Source organism: Chelonia mydas, chromosome 4, assembly GCF_015237465.2.
Source record: "Chelonia mydas isolate rCheMyd1 chromosome 4, rCheMyd1.pri.v2, whole genome shotgun sequence".
Taxonomy (NCBI): Eukaryota; Metazoa; Chordata; order Testudines; family Cheloniidae; genus Chelonia; species Chelonia mydas.
In genome coordinates, this window is record NC_057852.1 from 124,904,831 (window position 1) to 124,924,621 (window position 19,791).

The window sequence follows — 19,791 nt, forward strand, 5'->3', positions numbered from 1 at the left end:
AGCTTTCCCCTGTGTAACTTGATCTCCAAGACAGATATTGTGGTAATGCTAATCTGGTGAAAGACGCATCAGTTTACAAGTGACATTCACATACTGCACTTAATATTGGGTGAGCTGGAGATGGGCCTGAACCAAGCCCCCAGATTTACACTTCCTCTCAAATTTCAGATAAGCTTTGATCTGAATGCACTGACCTTCTTAGCTCCTGCTGTGGGATTTTTTTTTCCTCATGGCAGGACCAAACCAAAACCCCAGGCCCAAACTGCTCAAAACTTTGGGGGAGTTTGGATCCAGATTTGTGTGTGTGTGTGTGCGCGCGTGTGTGTGTGAGAGAGAGAGATTAAAGAGCATTAAAACTTAGTAACTATAAGAGCGGGGTTAGGTATGAAATTTTAAATGTTTGAAAAAATTCCCCATTTTTGATCAACTGGAGAGATGGTCAAAAATGTTTCAAATTTTGAAAACTTTAAAAAAAAAAGTAGAACTTTTTTTAAAAAAACCCATGAAAATTGCCCTCTTTCCCCCCTCCAACCAACTCTAGTAACTGTAGAACCTCGGGGCTTCTTGTGCTGGCAAAGAAAAGAGAGAAGGAAAAGGAAATTAGTGATAGATATGCAGAACAAGTGCTAAAGGAAAAACGTCAATGGATGCATCCCCCCATGTTTCTGAAAGAAGAATAGGGCTCGCACTCTATGTCCTTAGATTTAGTGCTCCTCAGTTCTGTTTTAGGCCACCCACTTTAAGGCTCTTAGCTTGGTAAAATGCTGTCTCATGAAGGAGAAACAAAGAATTTCCATCACTGTGAATAACAGCCTTTCATGTTATTAGGGAATCTGGGAGAAATTACTGTTCCCGAGCTCCAGATAAATACGACGGGGTGAAAGGAACTGGAGCACTAAGAATAAGCTTGACTGTGGCACACACTTACTTTGTTATAAATTGGTTAGTCTCTAAGGTGCCACTAGTACTCCTTTTCTTTTTGTTGTAGAGGACCTCTCTTGCAGCTGAAATACAAGCCTCTGTCCAGTAGAGCAATTAGGCCCAGCTTTTTAAAGGTATTTAGGCATTGCTGCACCCAGCGTCGCAATGCCTAACTGATTTAGGAGCCTTAATCTCATTTTCCAAAGGGATTTAGACTCCTAAGTGCCTAGATCCCTTTTGAAAATGAGATTTGGACTCCTAAATCAGTTAGGTGTTGTGATGCTGAGCGCAGCAATGCCCACATGCCTTTAAAAATCTGAGCCTTAAGCACATGCTTGACTTTAAGCCTGTATGCAATCCTGTTTGATGTTCAGTTCCATTCAGTATGATTACATATGACTTTACCTTTAAACACATGCTTGAGTAGGGTTATGCAATCATAACTAAGGAGAATTTGCCCCAGTGTAAACAAATAAAGCAATATTTACATTTATAGTAAAGAAAATTGTCACTTGCTGATAACTTGTAACGTAAATTACATTAAACAAGTGGAGTTAAAATAACCCACTGAAAGAGGGAGGAATTAGAAAAAGCATGAAGTAGAGCAGTGCCTATGTAACATTATAATATAAAATCCATGAGGACAAATTCTAGGAAGATATGCCATGTAAGAGTGAAAAGAAATTGGAGGAAAGTGTATCACACTGTGGAGTATGCTTGATGAAAAAATAAGTTTCCAGCTATCCCACGGCTCACTATTAATAGATCTTTACTGCACAATATTTCTTAGAAATAGATTTGGACTTGGAGGTTCACCATGATGTAGCTAAAAAAAAAAAAATGCTGATGAATTGCAGTTGCCTCCCTATAAATAAAGAGTAAGTCACCAACGAGCCATCTGTCAGTGTATGATTACCAACTTTCTTTTTGTCTTTCAGAGCAGCCTGAGAAACCAAGGGCATGTATAATAGAGAGAACGCACACATTACAGCATGTCCCAGCGACTAGCCAGAAAGGATCATACAAGAGTCTCTCTCGATTTATCTCACTCAGTGAAATAATTTCATACTGAGGTTTTTCAGTTGGTGTGTCTGTATATTTCAAAAACACATGGAACGCCCGCAGCGATTATTTTCCAGGACTTGGGGCTGGGATTGATACAGTTAAGACATGCAAAGTAAAACATTTTTAAAAGAAGAAAATCCTTAAGTCCTCTCTGTTTGTGAAACCAGCGGTTTACCAGAACAATATTAATTCATTTTTTTCTGCTGTTGAATAGTAAAAGGTCTGGGATACCCTGGGAAAACATATTCCTATGGTTTTGTTAAAGCCGAATGCCTCACTATCAGTGGGAAAGACAAAGATCTAAGACCTCTTTGCCTACAGAAAACAACACAGGTTTTTATGCAGGAAAAATGAGGGATTTATTCTTTTCATTTTTCCCTCTCTCTCCCTCCCCCCCTAAAATAAGTTCAGGGTCAGTGTACAATTTCTCCTTTTGTTTCTATTCTAATGCCCATCCATTTTGGGGTGCTTTTATTCCCCAAAAGTCGGTCTGACTCTGATAACATTCTGTGCATTTGATTCTTTGTTGTAGAAAAAGCTTTGCAGTATGTGTGTGGCTAAAAGCGCACATATGCATCAAATGTTAATAGTCTTAAAAAGAAACCTTAGTTTAAGAAGAGTTAAAGGCTGAAAGTAGGTTTTACAATGGAATCCAATTTGCATCCCACCCAAATATTACACTTTCTAAACAAAAATTCTACAAATTAATAAACACCAAATGTTGCAAAGTCTGCAAATGAACACTTGAGTTCCTCCTCCTCCCGTCCTTTGCACCTCCTGGCTTCTCCCTATACCTTCATGAACCCTGCATCTCTCTGAGCTCCCTAATACTTTGAACCCCTTTCCATGCCCCTATCTGTCTCTCTGGCCCGTGATCCTATCCATGCCCCACTCTGATCTCCCGAATATCTCTGTCCATGCCTCCCTTCATTATTCCCATGCCCTCCCAGTACCCCTCTCTCATTTGCCTCCCTCCCCCCAGTTAGCTACACTCTACTCCTGGCCTGCTACCTCCAGCTCCACTCAGCAGTTACTGCAGCAAAGCCCAGAAAGTGAAGAGGAAGTCAGTTTCTATTAAATGCAGTGTTGTAGCCATGTTTGTCCCAGAATATATAAGAGAGAAGGTAGATGAGATAATATCTTTTGTTGGTCCAACTTCTGTTGGTAAGAGAGAGAAGCTTTCAAGCTCTTCTCCGGTTGGGGAAATAGGCTACTTCACCTTGAATGGTCCCTTGAAATATATGTTAACTACTTATGCTAAACAATCTGTTCCATCTTATATTTAGCTCTGAGTACCTTTCCCAGACGTGAAGAAGAGCTCTGTAATTTTGGAGGAATTAGTCCTTGATTCTGCAAAGACTTAAGCCCTTGCTTTATTTTATGCACCTGAGTAGTCCCACTGATGGCAATGACACTATTCAGGCTCATGAAGGTAAGCAAAATGCAAGTTGTTGGAGAACTGGGGCCTTCACGTGTGGCTGTTTAAAAATGAGGCTTAAAGTGGGAATCTAGCTTCAGCCTTACTATTGCTATACATGCCAGCATATTAAAGCAATCATTTGAATGTACAACTCATCTATGTGATAAAAGGGTACCCAGGTCTGTAGTTTAAACGTTGGCAAAACTTTCATTGAAGTCTTAGGAGTTTGTATCTAATCTGTGGATCTGCTCGTTTATGTTGCACCAATCCCTGTGGTATTCAGATGTCAAGGAACGTCCCACGGCCACAGGATTAAACAAATAAAATGTATTTCTAATCAAGCCCCTGTAAAACTGGGAATTCAGTAGGACCCGGAAGGCAGTTAGCAAGTAGGCTGCTTTGTTTTACCACTAAAAAGCTAATAGAAAAATATCCTAAGGAAAGCTGCTTGTGGCTGTGGTTTGTCAGGGAGGGAAACAGCAGCAACAGCGGTCATCTGTTTAGCATTTGAGCATGAGCGGAAGCAGGAAAAGGAATGGGCAAGCTATTTTAAACTAATCAGTTCTATCAATAACCTGAAGGTACTTTTAAAAGCTGCAGAGGTAACAGTAGCGCTTGACTCTTCCAGAAGGAAGTTTGCTTTTGTTTCAGAGCTGTCGTTGCTTTAATTTGATACCAAGACATGTTTCCCCTGGAGTATGAGGTATCTTGGGCTTTATCCATTTGGTAAAGAACCAGCCTGCATAATTCCTATGTAGTGAGGAGATTTACTACTTAGGTCAACATGCATCTCCTGTGAGTCAAATAAACACAAGGAGCATTCATTAGGCGTGCTTACTGAATTTAGACTGCATTCACACAACCTGATATGGTAGCCACTGGGGCCATGCTAGTTCAACCAAGGTCGCATAGGGCAACGGGGCAAGCAAAGAGGGCTTTTATCAGCCACAGGCTGAACCAATCAATCAATCCAGCTGATCTCAATACCCAATCTAATTGCATGTGGCAGGAGGCTAACTTCAGGGAATGTTTCTGAGTTTACACTAATTCAAACAGTTAAGGTTGAAAAAAAAAGCTAGGCCTCTGTAAAATAGAAAAAAGAAGAGTTTAAGAAAGTTAGATCAGAGACACATATGTCATTATGAAAATACATTTGTAATTTTATAATTTACCCTGTCTGTCACCCACACCCACACCCACACGTATAGGTGTGAGAGAGTGTTATAAAAACCAGGTTTTCGTCTAGGAAGTAGTATCTACTCATTAGAGTAGGGGGCGGTGAGACTCCTGGATTCTGTGCCCAACTCTGCCACAGACTTCCTGTGTCACACCTGGGAAATCACTCCGTCTCCTCCGACCTGTCTGCCCCTCTGTGAAATGGATTAATACACAGTGGCCTGAAGTTGTGAAAGTAACTGTTGATTTTCATTTCCTTAGTTAATGAGTACCCGGTTTCTGACATCTCAACGGGGACTGATTCTGAGAGACCGCCTGCTCAGCTCCGAAGCACCCCAGATCAATAACTGCTTGAAAATTGTAGGGCAACAATTATAGATTAGAAGAAAAATATTTTGCACATTGATTTGAGTCGGGTGATATCAGTGCAAAGGACTTTGTGGCCTGGTGAACCAAATCTAGAGGTCGGTGGAGTCACATGTGTTTTGACATTATGTCATCAATCTCTCTATCGAGCTTTGGTCGTGATTGGCGTAATGGTAATACCTAATGCATTTATGTGTATACAGAGCTTGGAGATCCCAGGTTAAAAGCAGCGTTCACAGCCTTGCCAACACTCTCAGTTTCCACGCTAGTAGGGTTGCGATTTTGGGTCAGGGCTGGAGACTAGCCTCCGGATGAAATGAAGTGCGGCAGCCCCACGTGCCTGCCTCCTGGGGAAGAGCAGCCAGTCAGGACCGGCCCAGCTCTCCCGCCTTCTCTCAGCAGCTGAGAGTAGTTTTTGAGCAGGAAAGAGGGAGAAGGAGCAGTGGATAACCACTTTCACTGGAGGGGGGAAGAGAGAATTGAAAGATCCCAGCAGTCTCAGCTTCTCTGCTTTCTCCTCTCCCCTCCCTTTCTGTGCGCAATGGATAAGTCTGCTGTCTCCTCCTCTCCCCTTCCCCTTCCCAACCCCATCCTCATCCCTGCAACACCAGGCCCTGGACAAGAGAAGGGGATACATAACCCCTGGAGCTGCAGGAGCAACAGAGCTAGGGGCTGGGATAGCTGCATAATTCATCACTGGGTTGGGCGAGTGATAGATGCGGAGGGGTGGGAGGACACAGATTTGATTCAATCAGAAGTTTGGGGAGAAGCTGGAAGCTCTGCACTCTTGGATAGCCAGCGAAAACACTTGTAGCCAGGGGCCCAAATCACCTTGCTCTGTAAATCTGGGAGGGTGGGCAGCACTTACTGTCTCTCATACACTGGGCTCAGGGGCGGGCAGCAGAAGTCAAAAATCAAGAGGCAAACCAAACCCCACAATTTGATCTTTAAAAAAACCCTCTCAATTTCTGGGTGAATCCCATGACTTGTGGGGCCTGACTCGTGATTTGTGAACTTTGGGAGTTGGCAGTACTGCATCTAGGGTCCAAGTATTGCATAGGGAAAGCAGACTATCAGCATCCATTGTGTGGTTCTCAGAGACATATATAAAGAGGAGAACAATTTTCTTTGCGGATCTTTTCCCCCAACACCTCAAGGTTTCAGCAGCAGTGAGGCATTTCCCTAAACTCATGACACATTGGTGAAAACTCAGAACGTTGCAGGAAGTGGTACTGGTAAGTCAATGGGCAGCATTCTTCCCTTAGCATCATTAAACAATTCGCCCGCATGGTGTTAGGGGCCGCTGCGCTGCGTGAGGTGCTGTTCGATGAGACCTAAAAGCGAGATCCTGACCACTCATGGTCACTTTACGTCCTTGGAGTCTTTTAATAAAATTAGAGGATATTATCCTATGATGGCCTTGCTAAATAAAAATAGGATAATTACATTCTATCAAAAGCTCCTCTTCTGGTGTCCATTGGCTAAGGTATCATTTACTCTCTATTCTCAACTGTTGGGTAGTGTTGCTATGTGCTATTTAAAGGTTGCCCTCTTCCACGCCAGTGAATGGCAGCTGTACTTCAGCAGAGGATGAAGTGAATCCTGTACATATAATTTGCAATCAGTTTGCAAAGTTTTCTGAATGCTTTGGGATCTATAGCAAGAAAGGCTCTGTATAAATTTCAGTGAGTATCATTAGGTGTGTGTGTGTCTATAATGCTGATGGAACACAAGCACCATGAATTACCTAGACCCTGCACATTGCTACCATGGGAACTACATACTTTTTAAAGGATCTGATCCCTGCAAGTCTCATTCATGCTGAGTAGCACTTACTCATGTGAATTTTCCCAGAGTGGTAAATGGCACTGCTTGCTCAGGAAAATGCTGTTCAATCTGAGTGAAAGTTGCAGAATCGGAGTCCTTAGGCATTAGCAGAACAGACTCAAAAAGGTGGGTAAAACCCACATAACTTATTGGCACAGAAATTGTTTCTGCCCTGGGGTTGCTGTCACTGACTTTCCATGCTGAAAAATTGTGTGTGTGTGTGTGTGCAGTAAACCCATTTTTACAAGTTTTATTTTGCTAACATCACATGAGTTCTGGTCTTCCCAACGGTGAATCTGAGATACTTTTGTTCTTGTGTGCTGCAGAGGAAAAGGATTTAAAGACCTAACATAAAAAAGAGACTGCCTTTCTGTGGTTTGGGAGCAGCCGCTTGATGTGAAATAATCTTGAAGATGAGGTCCAACGTTTTCTTTTGAAGTAGGTTGACAATGCAACAAGTTGCTGTTGTGGACGGAGACGAGAAAAGCAGGTACTTTTGCTCCCCACGGTGTGCTAAATGTTAGGGGTCAGGACGTCCTCGTTCTTACTTGCCTATGCGGGGGAGTAAGGCCTCCTTTACTGCCCTGCTCAGTTATGACTTCAGCAGGCGAGAAGAAAGCTGTTGATGCTCACTTGCCTCTTTTCATTGAGAGCAAGTGGGTGGGGATGGGTCTGAGAGGAGCAGGGAGCGGGAGGAGCCTTGACTTCAACCCTCTCCCTTTTCTGGCCGTCGCAGTTGACTGGGTGCACAGGGGGAGTATGCCGCTCCATGACATAGTGTGAAGCAACGTACTGCTTCCCAGAACAAAGGGTGAGCAGGATTAGAATTCCTGCTCTGCTTCTGGGACATTGCAGTGACCGACTGCCCTTTACTTGGGGCAAACTGAAGGGAACAATCTTCTGGACAATATTTGGGTTAAAAAATATAATGGAAAAAATGGCTGGGCCTGGGATATGGTCAGACTATCACCCAGGACTCCGGGCTCTGGCTTTTTGTGGTTGCAAATCACAGACACTAATGAATTTGCAAATGGGGCTCACCAATGCAACAAATGTGCTTTCTATTGACTTCCTTTGCTCCAGGTGAAGCACGGGGAAATCCCTGTGGTTAAGGGATTGGCCTGGAAATGAGGGGATATGGGTTTGATTCCTAGATATACCACAGGGCTCCTGTGTGACATTGGGCAACTCACTCAATCTGTCTATGTCTCAGTTGTAAAATGGAGATGATCATTTCTCCCACCTTTTGTCTATTTTGATTGCATGCTATTGGGTCAGAGATTGCCCGTTACTATATATAAGTACAGAACCTAGCATAAGAGGCTCCTAATCTTGGCTGGAGTCTCTAGGAGCTCCTGTAATACAAATTTCAGAGTAGCAGCCGTGTTAGTTTGTATTCGCAGAAAGAAAAGGAGTACTTGTGGCACCTTAGAGACTAACACATTTATTTGAGCATAAGCTTTTGTGAGCTACAGCCCCAATGTTCTATGTGCTGTCTGAACTCACGAGAAGTTGCTTGCTCTGAAAAATTTACAATCTACTAACACATGCAGCCTATGGAACTGGGGACAATGGAACACAATAAACTATGTAACATTTTAATAAATTATACACATTTTGTACATTTTTAAACAATGAATCGAACACCTCAGCTATGCCTGGCGTTGCCCTTCAACCTTTCCTTTCTTGTAGGCATAAAAGAAGAGACGGGACATGGAGGCTAAGTGGGCAGTTGCCATTTTGGATCAGTTTGGCCCTTGGAGATGTTCCATGCAACGTGGGAGAATGTGTGAAGACTGGTGTGGGCTTGGCTGGTGACTTGTCAAGACTGTCAGCGTTGGTGGAATTGGGGAGCAAGAGATGTGAAAAGAAACAAGCACAGATAGGTAGGGAGAGGCAGAGCTGTGAAGGCTTTGGAAAGTGAGGATGAGAAGGTGGAATTTAGAATTCCCATCACAAATCTAGGACTGTTTGCAGATGAAGGGCCAGACTCAGATCCCCCTACTCATGGCTGATTTCCATGTGACCACTTGAGGGGAAACTCTTTTGCAAATCAAGTAGAACCTATCAGAATCAGGCCCTAAGAATACTGGGCCAAATTCAGAGCTCATATAAGCAAGTGAAGCTCCATTGACTTTAGTGGAGTTGGATCACCTTACACCAGCTCAGAACTTGGCCCAATGGAACCCAAAGCATCCCCTCATTGGTGCCTCTAAGTATTTTCCCATTGCGGATCTATTGTGTGGATAAAAAACCATCCCCCAGCTTCTCATTCCAAAGGAAAATTATTGTTTCAGGTATTATGCAATAGAGGATACAGGCCTGGTGAAGACAAGGAAATAGCTTGTTGAGTAGGATTAAAGAAGGGTACATAGAGCAGCGTACATTTACTAATGTGTCTGTCTCTGCATGTGTTGCAGAAGCTTTGGTGTTTTGATTGCTGCTTGATTTAGACAGCTTTCTGGGTGATGTTACTCTTCTATTTATGTGGCCTAAGAAAGGGAAAAGAGAGGGAGAGGAGCCTTGGGGAGCTGTGACCCTCTTTATTCAAACCTGAACAGCGGCAGGGTCTTTACTTCCAAGAACTCCCTTTGCCTTTCTTCTCGCCATCCAATGAGGGTGCCAAAATAATAGGTCCTCGGAGCTAACAAGGTTGATCATCAAGGAAAGTGCTGTGCCAGTTGCATCCTCGGGCGATGGAAAAATCTTAGTGCTTCATTGAACTACGTTGTGATAATAGACATTCTAAAAGGCAAATTTAAAGGGTGATTTCGTAACTGATCTGTGCACAGACCTTTTGTGCCATTCCCTGTTCCCAAAACAACATAGCATGGACCACTGCATAGACTGAGCTCCCTAAATGCCAAATAACACCAAATGTATCACATGTGATTGCAGCAGATGTCTCCAGTGGTGGGTGGCGGGATCAGGATTAATGTTTAATGCTGGGGTAGGGATACAATGGCACTAAATTATGGAGATTACATTAGTAGGTTAAGAGGATCATTACTACAGAAAGGTCCTGCTGGGACCTTAGCCCTCTCCTTACATGGAGGTGTTAAACAGAACCACCTGCAGTGAATGACAGAGCTGCAGATATAAATAACCACAAACAGGAGGACAGCAAATGCTTCCCAGGAAGCAGAGCAGCACAGGATTTTTGGCTGGACTTTGAATATCCACTTTTCTTTTTCAGACACAGATAGCCTGGTGGCTAGGACAAGAAAGTAGGAGTCAGAATTCCTGGGATATATTCCTGCTACTGAGTGTCTGGGTGTCCTTGGACAAGTCACTCTACCCTTCCAAGCCTCAGTTTGTGGGAGGGAGGGATAGCTCAGTGGTTTGAGCATTGGCCTGCTAAACCCAGGGTTGTGAGTTCAATCCTTGAGGGGGCCATTTAGGGATCTGGAGCAACTGTGGGGGATTGGTCCTGCTTTGAGCAGGGGGTTGGACTAGATGACCTCCTGAGGTCCCTTCCAACCCTGATATTCTATGATTTACCCATCTAGAAAAACAGGTGTGACAATATTTGTGTTTCAGAGTAGCAGCTGTGTTAGTCTGTAGCCGCAAAAAGAACAGGAGTACTTGTGGCACCTTAGAGACTAACAAATTTATTAGAGCATAAGCTTTCGTGGGCTACAGCCCACTTCATGGAATGCATAGAATGGATCATAGAGTAAGAAGACAGATACATACAGAGAACATGAAAAGGTGGAGTAAGAGGCTAATTAATTAAGATGAGCTATTATCAGCAGGAGAAAAAAACTTTTGTAGTGATAATCAAGATGGCCCATTTAGACAGTTGACAAGAAGGTGTGAGGATACTTAACTTAAGAAAATAGATTCAATATGTGTAATGACCTAGCCACTCCCAGTCTCTATTCAAACCCAAGTCAATGGCATCTAGTTTGCATATTAATTCAAGCTCAGCAGTTTCTCACTGGAGTCTGTTTTGAAGTTTTTCTGTTGCAAAATTGCAACCTTTAAATCTGTTACTGAGTGGCCAGAGAGGTTGCAGTGTTCTCCTACCGGTTTTGAGTGTTACCATTCTTGATGTCAGATTTGTGTCCATTTATTCTTTTGCGTGGAGACTGTCCAGTTTGACCAATGTACATGGCAGAGGTGCTTTGCTGGCACATGATGGCATATATCACATTGGAAGATGTGCAGGTGAATGAGCCCCTGATAGCGTGGCTAATGTGATTAGGTCCTATGATGGTGTCACTTGAATAAATATGTGGACAGAGTTGGCATTGGGCTTTGCTGCAAGGATAGGTTTCTGGGTTAGTGTTTTTGTTGTGTGATGTGTGGTTGCTGGAGAGTATTTGCTTCAGGTTGGGGGGCTGTCTGTAAGCGAGGACTGGTCTGTCTCCCACGATCTGTGAGAGTGAGGGATCATTTTTCATGATAGGTTGTAGATCTTTGATGATGTGCTGGAGAGGTTTTAGTTGGGGGCTGAAGGTGACAGCTAGTGGCGTTCTGTTATTTTCTTTGTTGGGCCTGTCCTGTAGTAGGTGACTTCTGGGTACTCTTCTGGCTCTGTCAATCTGTTTTTTCACTTCAGCAGGTGGGTATTGTAGTTTTAAGAATGCTTGATAGAGATCTTGTAGGTGTTTGTCTCTGTCTGAGGGATTGGAGCAAATGCGGTTGTATCGTAGAGCTTGGCTGTAGACAATGGATCGTGTGGTGTGTCCTGGATGGAAGCTGGAGGCATGTAGGTAAGTATAGCGGTCAGTAGGTTTCTGGGATAGGGTGGTGTTTATGTGACCATCACTTATTAGCACAGTAGTGTCCAGGAAATGGACTGCTTGTGTGGATTGGTCTAAGCTGAGGTTGATGGTGGGATGGAAATTGTTGAAATCATGGTGGGAATTCCTCAAGGGCTTCTTTTCCATGGGTCCAGACGATGAAGATATAATCAATGTAGCGCAAGTAGGGCAGGGGCATTAGGTGTTGGTATTTATTGTGTTCTCTCTCTCTAAGGTACTTACACCCCCTTGTCACTGTAGTGTCTGAGTACCTGACAAACTTTAATGTATTCATCCTTACAACACCTCTGTGAGGTAAGGGCGTGCTATTCTCCCCATTTTACAGATAGGGGATTGAGGCACAGAGAGGATAAGGGGAAGATTTTCAAAAGTATTTAGGTGCCTAAACATGCAAGATGCCTGTTGGGATTCTCAGAAGTCCCTAAGTGTGGTAGGTGCCTTACTCCCATTGACTTTCAATGGGGAAATCCTACTGCCTATCTGCATCTTTGGATGCCTAAATACTTTTGAAAATCTGGGCCAAAGTGGTTTGGTCAGCATCACACAGGAATTCTGTGGTGAAGCAGCAGCCCAAGTGTGGATCTCCCAAGTCCTATGCTATTCCCTAAACACGGGGCCTTCCTTTTCGCTGTCTTGTATGTCTGCAAAATGCCATGCATGCCTTTACTGTTGTACCATTAGAGCCTTGCAAATCTGCAGGCATCTGCTTTATATCCGTGGAACATTTTTGTAGCTAGCAGCTCGGATGTGGATACAGATTTTGTATCCATGCAGGGCTCTGCAGCACAGATGCGGGGGGGGGGGGGGGGGGGGGGGGTAGCCCTCTGGGCATTCTGGGAGTTGTAGTCCCCAGCCGGCTCGGACAGAGGAGGTAAACTACAACTCCCAGAAGGGAGTGAGCCAAGTGCCATTTTGAAAGAGGTGTGGTGGTGTAATTTACACTAGCATGTGGAAAGAGCCCATGCTATGAACAGGGAGTAGTTATCACTGCTTTCTGTCAAGGCCGGGTCTGCCTGCATTACAGCCCCCACAGCTGCATAGGGGTGTCCGAGCCCCCCCACCTCACTGCACACGAGTGCCCAGGGTTGTAGCCTTCCTACCCAGAGTGGGGAAGGAGGTACGGCGGGGGCGGAGAAGGCAGTGGGGCAGGTGGTCTCTGGGGAGAAGTGGGGGGCGGTTGGGGGTCCGGCGCTTGGCACAGGCCTACATCACTGCTGCGTGGTGACCTGTGCAGCTGTTTAGAGCCCTGCAAATACACTGATAGCTGCAGACAATTTTTGCGGCTCAGAGGTGGATACACATTTTTGTATCTGCGCAGGGATCTGTGTATCATTGCTATTTCAATACTGGGAAAAGTGGGTTAGGTGCTTTGCACTCATCTCTGAAAGCAAAGGGATTCTCCACTGCCTAGCACCTGGGGTCATCCTGTGAACAGCTATGCGTAGCTATACAGGCACAAAGCAGAAGAGAATCAGGCCCCCGATCTCTGCCTTGAAGAATGAACAAGAGTTGGGGGCAAAAGGTGCAGTATAAAAGCAGAAGTGTTAGATCCTGATTCTCCTCTGACTCCTGCTGGTGCCGATCAGGAGCGACTCCAGTGAAGCCAATAAAGCTCTGCTGATTTAGACCAGCCGAAGGTCTGGCCCATTGATTTGTCTATTGTGATGCCAGCTTACATCAGCTGAGGCTCCAGCCCATGTTACTGTTCTGTGAGATGAGAAAGCTCCCACCCTCTTCCTCCTCTGGTGGTTCTTGTTTTGTCTGGTTGTATTTTAAAAATTCCATCTTCCTCCTGCCCTCTCCCCGTCTTCAATTCATGTCTCACTGTCCCTGGCCTCCCTCAAGGATGCTCTCCCCTCCCCTCCTTTCCTGGGATACATCTATATCACACCATTAAAAGAAAGAAAGGAGTGGGCCATCAGGTAGGAGAGCTCTCCATAACAATCCCAAGTGGCTGGAGAACTTACAGGCTAAGGGCAGGAGCCTGGTTTCATGCCTTTTTCAGCAGCATGGCTCCCCCTCTGACTGCTCCACAGAGATGAAGTGAGTGGGTCTGCAAAGGTCATGGGCAGTGTGCATAGATAGATATTAACATGATCAGAGGTACATTGGCCAGCACAGTCTGTGGAGGCCACAATATCACTTAGAAAGGTCAATGATACATGGGACTTGACCCTTCAGTGCATCCCTAACTCCCATTGAAGTCAGTCATGTGGCAGAGTTAACGTGGAGGATTTATGTGCTTTAGGGTGGCCTTGGTTTCATTCCTAATGAAGTTTTCTCTTTCCTACCTGCACTCATATTAATTGTAACAGATGCAAAATTCTGCTCCATGCAGATAGCCGGGGAAATAATTAAGGTGGTAACCCCAATGTTCCCTATCAGAAACTAACTGCTGGTTTGTTGTTTAACAAAGCTGTTGGCACCTAATGATCTAATTGGGGTAGTAATTGATTTTTGGATGATATTTTAGTACTGCAAACTCAGCTTGACAATTTATACCTCCTCTCATGGTTTACTGCTTTAGCAGAGTTAAGTGGATTGACTGGTCATTAACTTACACTGGTTTCTTGTTACTATGAACCTCACGTAATGCATTATACCGCTCTGTTGTTTCCAAAAGGTTAGATTCCTCTAAAAAAAGGGATTGGGGGTCCCAAGAGCTCTGGGTATTAGAAAGAACGATATTACATAGCACATTCATGTGCTGTAATTACAGGCAATCTTGAGTCCCATCACCCTGTGTCAGTTCTTGAGAATAATCTGGCAGTGAGACATGTGAGTAAGGATACTGGCTGCCACCTGACATGACGAAGAAGAGCCATTATCAGGCAGGCCAGTTTTGTGTAGCTTGGGCCTCATCCAAAGCCCAATGAGGGCGTTTCCATTGACTTTACTGAGCTTTGGATCAGGCCCCTTGTTGGGAGTCCACAGTCCATTATGAAATAATAATCATAAATAAGGAAGACATTCTGATCCCAGTTCTGACCATTCCTACCTCTGTCTGTGGTCTTGGGCAAGCCACTTAACCTCAGTGCCTGAGCTTTCCCTGTGTGCAAACTGGGGACAGTTATACCTACCCACTTCATAGGGCTGTTCTGGGGATCCATTAGTTAACAGGCCTGACCCTGCACCAATCACAGTCAGCCTTTGACTTCAAAGGGAGCAGGGGCAGGTGGCCAATGCTAGTAAAGTGCTTTGAACATGAAAAGCTCTACATATTGTTAGTTATCATTATTGATGTGATTACTCAGAATGCAGATTCTCCTGAAGGAATGGTTCCTCTGCCTAGCACCATATGGCCCCTTGCAGATCTTATTCTTGAACATATTCTGGGTGACGCTATGTGCCCTCAACTACCACTGAAGTCTCTGGGAGAGGAAGGTGCTCAATACCTTCCAGGAACTCGGAGTCTCCAATAATTGGGCCCACCAAAGGAGTTAGGACAATAGAAACTTGGTCTACTGCATTGATGGCCCCAGTCCTGCAAATCCTTAGTCTTGTGAATAATTCTTAATTAGACTGCAAGCTCTTTGGGTCAGGGGCTGTCATCTGGTTCTGTGTGTGTACAGCTCCTAGCACAGTGGGGGTCCTGCTCTATGCCTGGGGCTCCTAAACACTATTGCAATACAAATAATCAATAACATTAGTCAGAATAATCCCATTGACTTCAGTGGGGGTAGTCCTATGAGTAAGGGTTTGCAGGATGGGGTTCCATGACTGAGAGTGAGTGTGGGTGCACCTGTTTGAGCAGGACTCTGCACAGGGGAACCCGAAGATACAATGCAGTAGGGAATGAAGCGAGTTTAGAATGAACTGAACTCGGTGGAGGGGCCACCGTAGTCTTCTGTTGTGGTGAATAAATACTGTTAAATCTATGCCTCTGCATGGTATCTTTCTCGGCTAATCCATTTCCAACAATTACACCCAAGAAGCTGACTTCCTAGGAGCTCATGCTCACGCTCACGTTGTAATGAGCTGCCTGTCACCTGCTACAGAACCCAGAGTGGGACATGTCTGGCCAGCAGATATGTTTACACTGGAAGAAGCTATGGCTCAGTGAGCCTCTACAATGTTCACTCTGACAACAATCACACCAATCGGCAAACCGTGGGCAAGCTATTTTTTAAGGTTAAATTTAATTTTAATGTTTAATTTTCCCAAGTTAGGCCTTTTTTCATTTTAGGATAAATATCCTGTTCCATCTTAAAGGCAGATGAGTTAAGGGGTGATTCATTTGCTCAGGTAGTGCAGGAGGGATCTTTGGTGTGGCTATTTGCAGCTCATCTTGGTTTGCTGGTGATATTAGCACTTTGTGAGAAGGAGCATGCTTTCTAACAAAAATGGGTGGATCCAAACTTCCACAAAGTTTAAGGCTGCTCAGAGCTGAGGTTTTGGTTCAGCCTGAACTTTGTACCTGAACTTCTCCAAAACATAAGGAAGTTTGGATCTGGAGTTTTGTTTGGGGCCCATCTATGTTTCCAGCAAATCACAAAGCATTTTGCCTCTTTTTAAAGAAGGTAAATTAGGAGAACTATTGGCTAAGCCCCAGCTGTGTTACTCATACCTATAACCTTACTAAGGTCATTGTTCTTTGGGACTCCTGGGATAAGTAAGGCAAGCAGGATTTGGCTCTACTGTTACAACAAATGAAATTAAAAACAAGAGGGTCCAACCTTGCTCCCATTGAAGCTAATGAGAGTTTTGTGTTTGAGTTCATTGGAAAAAGAACCAAGCATATCGACCTGAATTCCAAATGTATGGTACTGCAATACTGGCTCTCTGGCATTAAAAGTGTAAGTAAGAAAGTTCAATTAAAAAACCCCAATATTTCATGGGATTTTTAAATGCAGCTTTAATTCTACAGCATGGTTTGGTATTTAATATATGTTTCTATTGAGAGGAGAGAGAACACTTACACATTGTTTGCATTATATACAGTGACTTTTTTGTGACTCATTACATACATTTCAAATCCAACAGTATCCAATGACCTGGTATTTAGCTTTAAGCATCACGAACCAGCTTCTACTTTAACTTGACATCTGGGATTGAGTTCACTTTTTTATTCATATACATTTTCCCATACTTCATCATGAGTGCCCTATACTACCTCATAAGGAGAAGTGTAAAACCAAGGTCCCTTTTCCAGCACGTCCAGCAGAAATGTGAGCTATTTCTGCTGTGAAGGAACTGTATTTGGCTGATAATTCCTTTATAAAATATACTGTATGGATGTTAGCATCAGGTCTAAAGGTTTCTTATCCATTTTCCTCCATTTTGCCACCATCTCCTCATTTTTTACAACCAGTAATCCTAACTCTGAGCCCGTATCTATCTCCGTCTCCAACAGTTCAGAAATCTGTAATGAGTAGGTCAGATCTTCAACTGGTGTAAACTTGCCTAGCTCCATTGACTACAATAAAGTGATACCAATTTACATCAGCTGATAATCTGGTCTAATTCCCGCCCCCGGTTTTTAGAGTGTTTCCATCATATGTACACTAATAATTCAGGGCCTTTTCTACATCTCCAACATTTCCTGGAGCTCTCTTCTGCAAATTTGGCCAACATCCCTGGAATCAGAGAAAAATTATGTTAATGATCTTCAATTTAAGCTATTTGAGAACGAAAAGGCTGCTTTTGCATATATGAGACCAATATTCTGTTCAGAATTGTCCCCCAGTTCCTCATCCCGGAGAATTTAATGTTCTGCAGGCGATTATTACCTCTACATAGGCTATTTAGGCCTTTTTGCCTCTTATTTCTTGGAAGCATCACCTCCTCATCTCCCCAGTTATATCCATAGAGGATCCTATTTTCCTGGATCTGGTTCTGCTTTGGAGGTATTGGAAATATTTCTGATTTCTCCTTATATTTTACACATGACTTTTAGTTAGATGGAGGCTAAGACATTAGTCAGATTCAAATTGGGACTGGACGTTTTATATAGATAACAAGTATATGCAGAGGTATTGTATTAATGCTATCAAAACGAGAGTTTTGGAAGGAATATAAAACCTCCTTCACCTGGGGCTAAGACAGTCTCTAACGATTAGTGGTTAGAAAGAGAGCGTTATGGTGGGCATATTATCCTATGTCTGCCTACTGTGAGGTTACTTTCCCCTTCCTCCGAAGCGCCTGGTGCTGGCTGCTCTTGAAAACAGAATAATGGACTAGACCAGTGGTTCTCAAACTTTTGTACTGGTGACCCCTTTCACATAGCAAGCTTCTGAGTGCGACCCCCCCCCTTATAAATTAAAAGCACTTTTAAATATATTTAACACCATTATAAATGCTGGAGGCAAAGCTGGGCTTGGGGTGGAGGCTGACTGCTCGTGACCCCCCATATAATAACCTTGCGACCCCCCATATAATAACCTTGCGACCCCCCATATAATAACCTCGTGACCCCCTGCGGGGTCCCGACCCCCAGTTGGAGAACCCCTGGACTAGATGGACCATTGGTCTGATCCAATATGTCTGATTGACCATATTACCAATTCCTTTCCAGAACTTTATGGAAAATCATAATAGGGTCTTCAGATAATTTGAGTCACTCTCTCCCCACTTTTTACAGGTTTCCTTCAGGATTTTATAGACTGTTTATTTGTTAAGGTCACTAAATCTTTGTTGTAACAGATGCTGGTCCATTTACAATACTGTGGTCTCTGAAAAAGACCTTTTTTCTACCTGGAACCATAATGGATTTTGGTTATCCTTTTTGAAGACCCATTGTAGCTGGTAATGAATGTGAAAGGCCAAGTAAGAAGGTTCCATCTTAGGAAACCCTGTCTGTATCTAGCTACACCTTTTAAATTCTAAACCTAGATCTCTTACACTTTCAGATGAAATGCATCAGGAGTTCATTGCCGTCTTTTGGCCACACTATAGGAAACGTGCCCCTTATTGCCTTGAAGTAATCAATAGTTTCCACAGTGTGGACCACATCTCAGTGGAGAGATTGTCCTGTGGACACTTCCTCTCTGATTTGCAATCATGCAGATCACTGTCCATCTGCAGTTACATAGGCCATCTCGCCTCCCAAAATATCCTATGATCATTGCTTATGTGGAAAAGCATTAGTGCTTTTAAAGTGTTTACATATCTGAAAGGAAAGATGGTCTTGTGGTTAAGACACTGGACTGCAACTTGGATGACCTCAGTTCCCTTCCCCGTGCTACCACAGATTGCCTGTGTGGTCCTGCAAAAGTCACTTTAACTCTCTCTGCCTCTGCTCCCACGCTATAAAATGAGGATATTAGTACTTACCTTGTAAGCTTTTGGAGACAGGGAGTGTATTTATGTGCAGCACCTACCGTCTTGCGACTGCTAGTGGCAGGTTGTTATATCACCAACTTTTAGCTCCGTTTAGTGTGATTGAATACAAGTGAATCACACTGCCTTCTTTTGGTCTTCACTTGATCTCCTCCTCCTTTCAGTTATGTTTTATCTGGAAACAAAGAGCATGAGCCAGCACCATGTGACTAGCCAACACAATGTGTATCACCAGGGACTGCTCTGCAGACCATTGATGCGCCATAGCTGAGAATCCACTGCTCATCCCCATATTGACAGTGGAAGGAGAGACACGTCTCTTCCAATCCTTCTGAGCTGGGTCCGTAAGGGGCCTGCACTAGGGCTATATATTTTATTAACAGGTGGGTGTAACCTGACCCTCAGCTATCTGAAAGTGTGAATTTCTCCAAATAAATCTTAACCCTTTCAGTTTTGTTTTACCATATTTATAGTGTAAGGGCATCAATGTTGACATGCCCACATTCTACTGCATGTCAAATGGGTTGTTTGGGAATTTTTAATGTTGTTAACAGTTGATCGTCAGCCTCTGACCTTTCTTTGGCCTCTATCTCCCCCAAATGAGTCCCCTCTGTGCCTGGGTGGTCTGTGAGTTACTGTGGCCGAGGGACACCTTTGTTATGTTTCTCTTTGAAGTGTCCTGCTCACCATCATTATCTCTGTTCCAGTTGTAAGCGTATTAAAGAACACTTTTGCCCGTTTTAGAAAAGTCTTTCCTATGCCAGGGGGCCCTGCTTCATTTTATCCAGTGCTTTTCCCACATCAGCCATAGAATTTGCCATAGCAACTGAACACAGCTTTATTTGCCATGTAATATTAAGCCCAGATCCTCAGCTGGTGTAAAAGTGACGTAGCTTCATATGCTTCAGTGCATCTCTCACCAGATGAGGATGTGGCCTGTAGCATTTTTCTGGTGTTTCCCTTTCACAG

At 43.8% G+C, this 19,791-nt stretch overlaps 1 long non-coding RNA gene across 10 annotated transcripts in view; it reads left to right on the top strand.

Annotated features, from left to right (window-relative positions):
- The window catches only part of LOC119566146, a 161,672-nt gene that overhangs the window by 60,178 nt on the left and 81,703 nt on the right, over window positions 1-19,791 (top strand). For 7 of the 10 annotated variants that reach the window (XR_006290232.1, XR_006290227.1, XR_006290225.1 and 4 more), the window contains 2 exons: window positions 1,860-7,265; window positions 8,468-8,661. This is a non-coding gene — a long non-coding RNA (uncharacterized LOC119566146). The remainder of the gene's footprint in view (window positions 1-1,859; window positions 7,266-8,467; window positions 8,662-19,791) is intronic. The other 3 variants (XR_006290230.1, XR_006290228.1, XR_006290226.1) reach the window with 3 other exon arrangements.